Raw genomic sequence first — 6,468 nt, forward strand, 5'->3', positions numbered from 1 at the left:
GTTTATGCACACCGGAACTGGAGTATGGGCCAGAGGTGCCAGGGCAGTGAGAGGATTCAGCAGAGTCAGAGTGGGCAGCAGAACAGGCAGATGGATGAAGTCCACTGCTGAGGGGAGCAGCCGGGAGATAGGAGAGGTCTGCCACGCCCTGTGGGTCACTGCCTGGCCGGGGATCGAACTCCTGCTGCAGTGGCTGCGGACAGCTTCACGTTGCTGCTCTTTAACCTGTTGTGCCACCAGGGAGGGCCCAGGTTCTCTTGTTTTAACAAGCCGGACCTGCCTCCCTGTGTCTGGATAAGCCTCGCATTCCTCTGGCCCCCGAGGACAGGTCTGTCCCATTCATCACTGCAGGCCTTCAGGTCGTGGGGGGCCAGTCTGCCCCTGGCTCCTCCCTGCTCTAGATTAAACACTGCCAGTTCCTTCTGCTTATTTTCCACCGTGTGTTCTTGGCTCTTCCCCCTAAGCACAGGGCCTCTTTCTTCCTTGTTCTCTTGGTCCAACCAAACTTATAAAGTTTGTTTTGTTTGCACAGAGCTTACTTGCCGGCCTCCCACAACTCATCCTGGGCTCAGGGTAGAGGACAGCTGTGGCTGGAGCGGCTAGCGTGCCAAGGACGGCAGGATAGAGAAGCCCAGAGGGCACTGGTCACACCAGGGCCTGGAGGGAGGCTGGGGCCCTTCTCTGCAGGCCAGAAACGGGGCTTCTTGAGTGCACGTGGAGCCAATCAGGCTGCTGGGGACAGACTAACTGGATTGACAGGAGCCTGCGAGGAATCCAGACCACAAGTATATTAAATCACAATGGGACAAACCCTGCAAACCAGCCTGAAAACTTTATGTCAGCTTGTCAGCACATTCTTTTTCCTGTAGCAAAGTCCACATGGTAAGCCAGATTCGAGTTAAAAGGTTGGTATTTGTGGAATCAAAACAAGGGAGCAAGATGAATGAGGTTAATAATAGCCAGAAGAGCTTGAGATATTCATGTCCTGTGAGGGAGACAGGCCCAGGAGGTCAGCGCTGATGCTCTCACTCCCCTTCCCGTGCTCCAGGCAGACATGACTAATCAATTCCTGCAGCGTTGCCATCCCACTTCTCCATGGACCAACCTTAAGAGCTGTCTGAGCTGCCTGTAATGCTCAGGGAAGTTTCCAGAGCCCCCTGCCCCCCTCTAGACAATGTGGGTACTGCTTTTTCTGAGCTCACACGTCGCCATTTCTCTCGACCTAATAGTCCTTTGGCTCATGTTAATACAATTGACCTTTTTTTTTTTTCATTGTGAGGTCTTGATTTGATTTCCAGATCCTGGTCTTCCTGCTTGTTCCAGAGGCACATCCTGACCTGCCCTTAAGGACTTTTGCAGATCAGTTATCCCGGATGTCTGTGCACCCTGCTGATATACCCTGCCCCACATTTCGGGGTGACTTGTTCTGTACCTCCCAGAAACTGTCTTGCAAACCAAGAAGCCATTTGCTCGGATATTGGGATCTTTTTCATTATAGAAATGGCGGCATCACCATTTTAAAGCCTTATAATCATCATCACTGGGCTTGGCCTGAGAGTGGAGTCCCGTGTGCAGGGGCGGGGTGGGCCAGAGAGGAAGCGGAGGCACTGAACCCAATAAGACATGGGGTTTTGCTTCTTTGAACGCTGGTCGTGCTTGAGGGAAGATTTAGGAGTCTTGAAGCACTTTTAAAGCCTTAAAAGTGTGCATTCCTGGTCTCACGTCCCACCCCCAAACAAAAGTCCAGGTGACCCGAAAGGAAGATAAAATGCCCGCAGAGGGCCTGGGCGGCACCCAGAGCCGCTGAGGGAAGCTTCTGGAGCTCTTCTAGCAGAAAAGTGCGCCCCGCCTGGGGTTGGGGAGCTCCGTTTTCACACCAGGAAGCCCCAGTCTGATGAGAGAGGTGCAGGGAGACGCCCCTCAGGGAGCCTGGGGGAATCGACATCCGGTTGTCCATGGTGAGCTATTCCTGTCCTCGGGGTACCCCCGTAGCTGCTGCTCCCCTTCACTTAGTCAACAAGCAGGATGGGGGGTCCCTGATTCACTCACCACCCCTGCAGGCTTGGCCCAGAGAGCCAGAGGCCCCGAGGCCAAACTGGGTAATTGTTTTCATGTTTGGTTTGTTTTGTTTTAAATAGGCTTTCAGAAAAGATTTATTTTACTTATTTGTGCATACAAGAGCTGGGGTGAAGGCCAGAGGTGCGGGGGGTGAGAGGCTTCACCAGGGACCGAGCAGGGAGCAGAACAGGCAGACTGACTGAAATCCACTGCTGAGGGGAGCAGCGGGTGGGCCAGGAGAGGTCTGCGGCGCCCTGTGGGTCACCTCTGGGGCAGGCGGGGATCGAACTCATGCTGAAGTGGCTTTAGCTTCTCAGTGCTGCGCTTTGACCCGCTGCGCCACCAGGGAGGGCCCGACTTCACTTTTTTAGAAATGTTTGCGTCAAGATACAGGGAGCCAGTGGCACGTGTCTCCCGCCTACTTTTCCATATCATGAACAAATGCACTGTGGTGGTTCACTGCAATTAGCAACCCCGGATGAGACATTCCGGACTGAATCCCATCGTTTATTCCGACTTCCTCTGCGTACCTGCCGGTTCCTGATGGCAGTGTGAAGTAAGGACACGGGGGACTTCCACCCTGCTCTGGAAATGGCCCCCACCGGGTTACGGGTTATGGAGCAAGGACCTCAGAGGTGAAGTGTCCCCTTCGTCACATTCGTCACCACACGACATCAACTTGACTTCACAGCTGTTGGGACCGACCGACCTGAGTCCCTTCACGAGGTGGTGCTCTTGGGGTCTCTCCAGCGCACGGTTCCCCGCTTTGCTCTTTCCCCACTGCGCTCTGGGGAGGAAGTCACTTAAGGACAGGGGCCTTCTCCACCGCCACCTGCCTGTGTGATCGACTTGGGCTCCTTCCCCAGGGGACTTGGCTCCGCCCTCTGAGCGTTGGCTTTCCTGTTCCAACGTAACAGTGTGGACGTGTAGGTTCCATTTTATACTCCAAGATGAGCCCCACAACTTCTCTCGCTCAGCCGTTCCACCCGCGGCCCTTGGGAACGGAATCGGTGTTTCTCAACCGACGATCGTGGCGCTTCTCCTGTGTCACAGTTTGAGACGTGTGAGCCTGGGCTCGTGGCCCAGCCCGCCACTGCCAGCCCTGTATGCCCTTGGCAGCTTGCTGAAGCGCTCGCTCTCTCTCTCTCTCTCTCTCTTTTTTAAATAAAGCCGGGTTTATTATAAAAGAGGGGAGAAGCGTAAAGGACACTGCAGAAAGAGCTGCCCCCGCAAGGGACAGGTTTGCACAGAGAAACACAGGGGCTGCAGCCTGGCTCAGGCTCTTGAGCCTCCGTTTTCTCAGCTGGAAAACGGACTCACCTGCGGCTCCCACTTAGCGGCCTGAGCAAGATCACGAAGCAGCCCGCGTGGGTCTGGCGTTCGAGTCCTCACGCGCCGCCTGCCTCCAGAAGCTTCCAAATCAAGGCTGAGTGTGCCTTCCAGAGGACGTGGCACGTGGAAGCTATGACGCTATCACAGTCACCGCGGCACGAGTTCGATCCCCGGCCAGGGAGGGACCCCCAGGGCACAGCAGACCCCGCGTGTCTCCCCGCCGCTCCCCTCAGCAGCGGGGTTCAGTCGTGACCCCTCCCTGCCCCTCACCGCCTAGCATTCTCTCCCAGCTTCTGCTGTCAGTCACACGCTCCAGCCACACAAAAGCTCTACGGCTCTGCACCTCCTCATTCCCTCACCCCTTCAGCCCGCTTCCTCTGCGACGATGCCCATCAGTCCCCTCGCTCTTCTGACCAGTCAGAGCGCCCACAGTGCCCACGCACTCACCTGAGTCCCCATCCCCTGAGACCCCGTATCCAAGTGTGACGCCTCCCCCTCCCCCAACTACCCTCCTGTCTCTCTACCCACCCGCATACACGGGCTTCCCACACAGCTCTGTGGGCATGTTTGCCCCTGTGCTGAGCTTGGACAAGACAAAGGGTGTAGGTGAAGTTCAGATGCTAGGTGCTGAGGGTCCCGGGTGGACAGCATGTGGGTGCAGTGCTTCTCCGGGTCCCCCTGTGTATAGATCCCACGTGTATATACACGTATCCCACAGTCCACATCCTGTGGTAAAACTGCAGCATTCACCATCTCACCCACTGTTATTTTATTTATTATGCACACAAGAGCTGGGGTGCAGGCCAGAGGTGTGCGAGCGAGAGGCTTCACCAGACACAGAGTGGGGAGCAGAACAGGCAGACGGACTGAAATCCACTCCTGAGGGGAGCAGATGGGGGCAGGAGCGGTCTGCTGTGCCCTGTGGGTCAGCTCCCTGCCAGAGATCAAACTCAGGCTGCCGTGGCTGCGACAGCTTCACAGTGCTGAGCCTTGACCCCTGCGCCACCAGGGAGGCCCTTTCAGATGTACAGGTCTGTGGCATTTAGTCCAGCTACACCCCATGCCAACACCGCCCATCACCTCCGGAACTTTTTCATCTTCCGAAACTGAAACTCTGGACTCACTAAACCACAGTTTAATTGCTTGGTTAGTGTGCATAACCCCCTCTTCCTCCAGCCGCTGGCCATCAGCATTTCACTTTCTGTCTGATTCTGAGTCCTCCACGGCCCCCCCCTTAAGTGGGACTGTAGAAAACCCGGCCTTTGTGACGGGCTAATTTCGTGTTGCGCGGCGTCTCCAGGGGTCACCCACGTGCGACATGACTCCCAACTCCCTCCTCGAACAGGCAGAATCGTGGCCTGCTGTGTCCGCTGCAGTGTTGGGTGTATCTGTCCACTCTCGATGGACACCTGGCTGCTTCCCCCTTGGCCGTGAACACGGTGTGCACGGACCTCCTCAGATCCTCGCTTTCCGTTCCTTTGGGTGGACAGCAGTGTGGCCATTTATTTTAGGGGAAATCACGATGCCACTTTACATGACCACCAGTGTGCACTCGGGCCCCGATTTCTGCGCATTCTTGAACCTTGTTCTTTTGTGTTCTCTGGCTAATAACCCTCCCAAGGGGTAGATCCTGCTAGCAACTCCTTATGGTTTATTTCGCATTTTCCTAACTTGAGTGACGTTGACCTGCTTTTCATGGGCTAGTGGTCACTGGCCGTTTGTCTGTCTTCTGGGGAGAAATGTCCGTGCCGGTCCTGTGCCCGTTTTGAAATGGGATGGACTGACTTGTGTCCGTGAGTCGTAGGGGCTCTTCATATATCCTGTCCGAGGTTCGCTCTTCCCTGTTCAGTGTTAAGCTCTTGTTAGACACATGACTGCAGGTCTTTTCCCTCCTTTCTGTTCCACGGGTTGCCTTTTTGCTGCGTTGATCACACCCATTGATACACAAAGTTTGCTTTCCATTGAATGAAGATGAGTTTGTTTGTTTTTTTCTTTTGTTAACTGTGTTTTTAGTGTCTTATCCAAGAAGTCCTTGCCAAATCCAGTGTCATGAAGGTTTTCTCTGTCTTTTTCTTATAAGACTTTTATGGCTTGACATCTTTTTTTAAAGATCGTGTGATGTTCCTTTTTTTCTTAATTTGTTAAAAATTTATATATGCATAGAAGAGCTGGGGTGCAGGCTAGAGCTGTGGGGTGTGAGGAGATTCCCCAGAGACAGAGTGGGGAGCAGAATAGGCAGGTGGACAAAGTGCACTGCTGAGGGGAGCAGCGGGCGGTCAGGAGAGGTCTCCGGCGGCCTGGGGGTCACCTCCGGGGCGGGGATCAAACTCTGTGCTGCGGTGGCTGCGGACAGCTTTGTCGTGCTGACACTCACCCTTGCGCCACCAGGGAGGCTCCAAAGTGGTGAATTTAGACCACATGGTCCTCCAGGATTTTCGTGGGCAGCATCTAAGCATGGACAATGATACCTAAGTCTGAGTCCCCTTACGAATGTGAGGAGCCCTGTTCTCTGCGTCCCGTGGTGATGGGAGCAAAGGGCCTGGGAGGTTCCTCTTCTTGGGGGAGAGCTAAAGTGGCCTAGGTTTCCCGGTGCGGCCTCGCTGAGGGGCCTCGGAACCCCGGGCACCACAGGCCCACCCCGCATCGCCCAGAACGCGATGCCGAGCCCCAGGCCTCCACCTGAAACAGAAACAGCGCCCCGAGGCGCCAGCCCCTCACCCCCACGCCCCGCTCACCCGGGGGGTTTTGTCTGGGAGTTCTGTGGCCCACACCAGTTTCAGTTTGAGGAGTTGTGGGAGGACGAAGCTTGAGGGCGCCAGCTCGGGAGGCCAGTCCCTCCGCAGGCATGCCCCGCGGCGGGCGTCTCCTCTCCCGGCGGTCACCGAGTGCCGCGGGCTCTGCTGGCCCCAGGCTGCCGCTGAAACCCTTCCTCAGGCATCGGCTTCACTTTGGGTTTTGATTCTTGGCCAGTGGCGATGTGCATCTCTCTTTCTCACACACGCACACACCTGGCAGCAGGATGGATAGTGCATCTCTCTCACACACACACAGCTGGCAGCAGGGTGGAGATGTGCATCT

Source organism: Condylura cristata, unplaced genomic scaffold, assembly GCF_000260355.1.
Source record: "Condylura cristata isolate star-nosed mole 26May11 unplaced genomic scaffold, ConCri1.0 scaffold00039, whole genome shotgun sequence".
Classification (NCBI taxonomy): domain Eukaryota; kingdom Metazoa; phylum Chordata; class Mammalia; order Eulipotyphla; family Talpidae; genus Condylura; species Condylura cristata.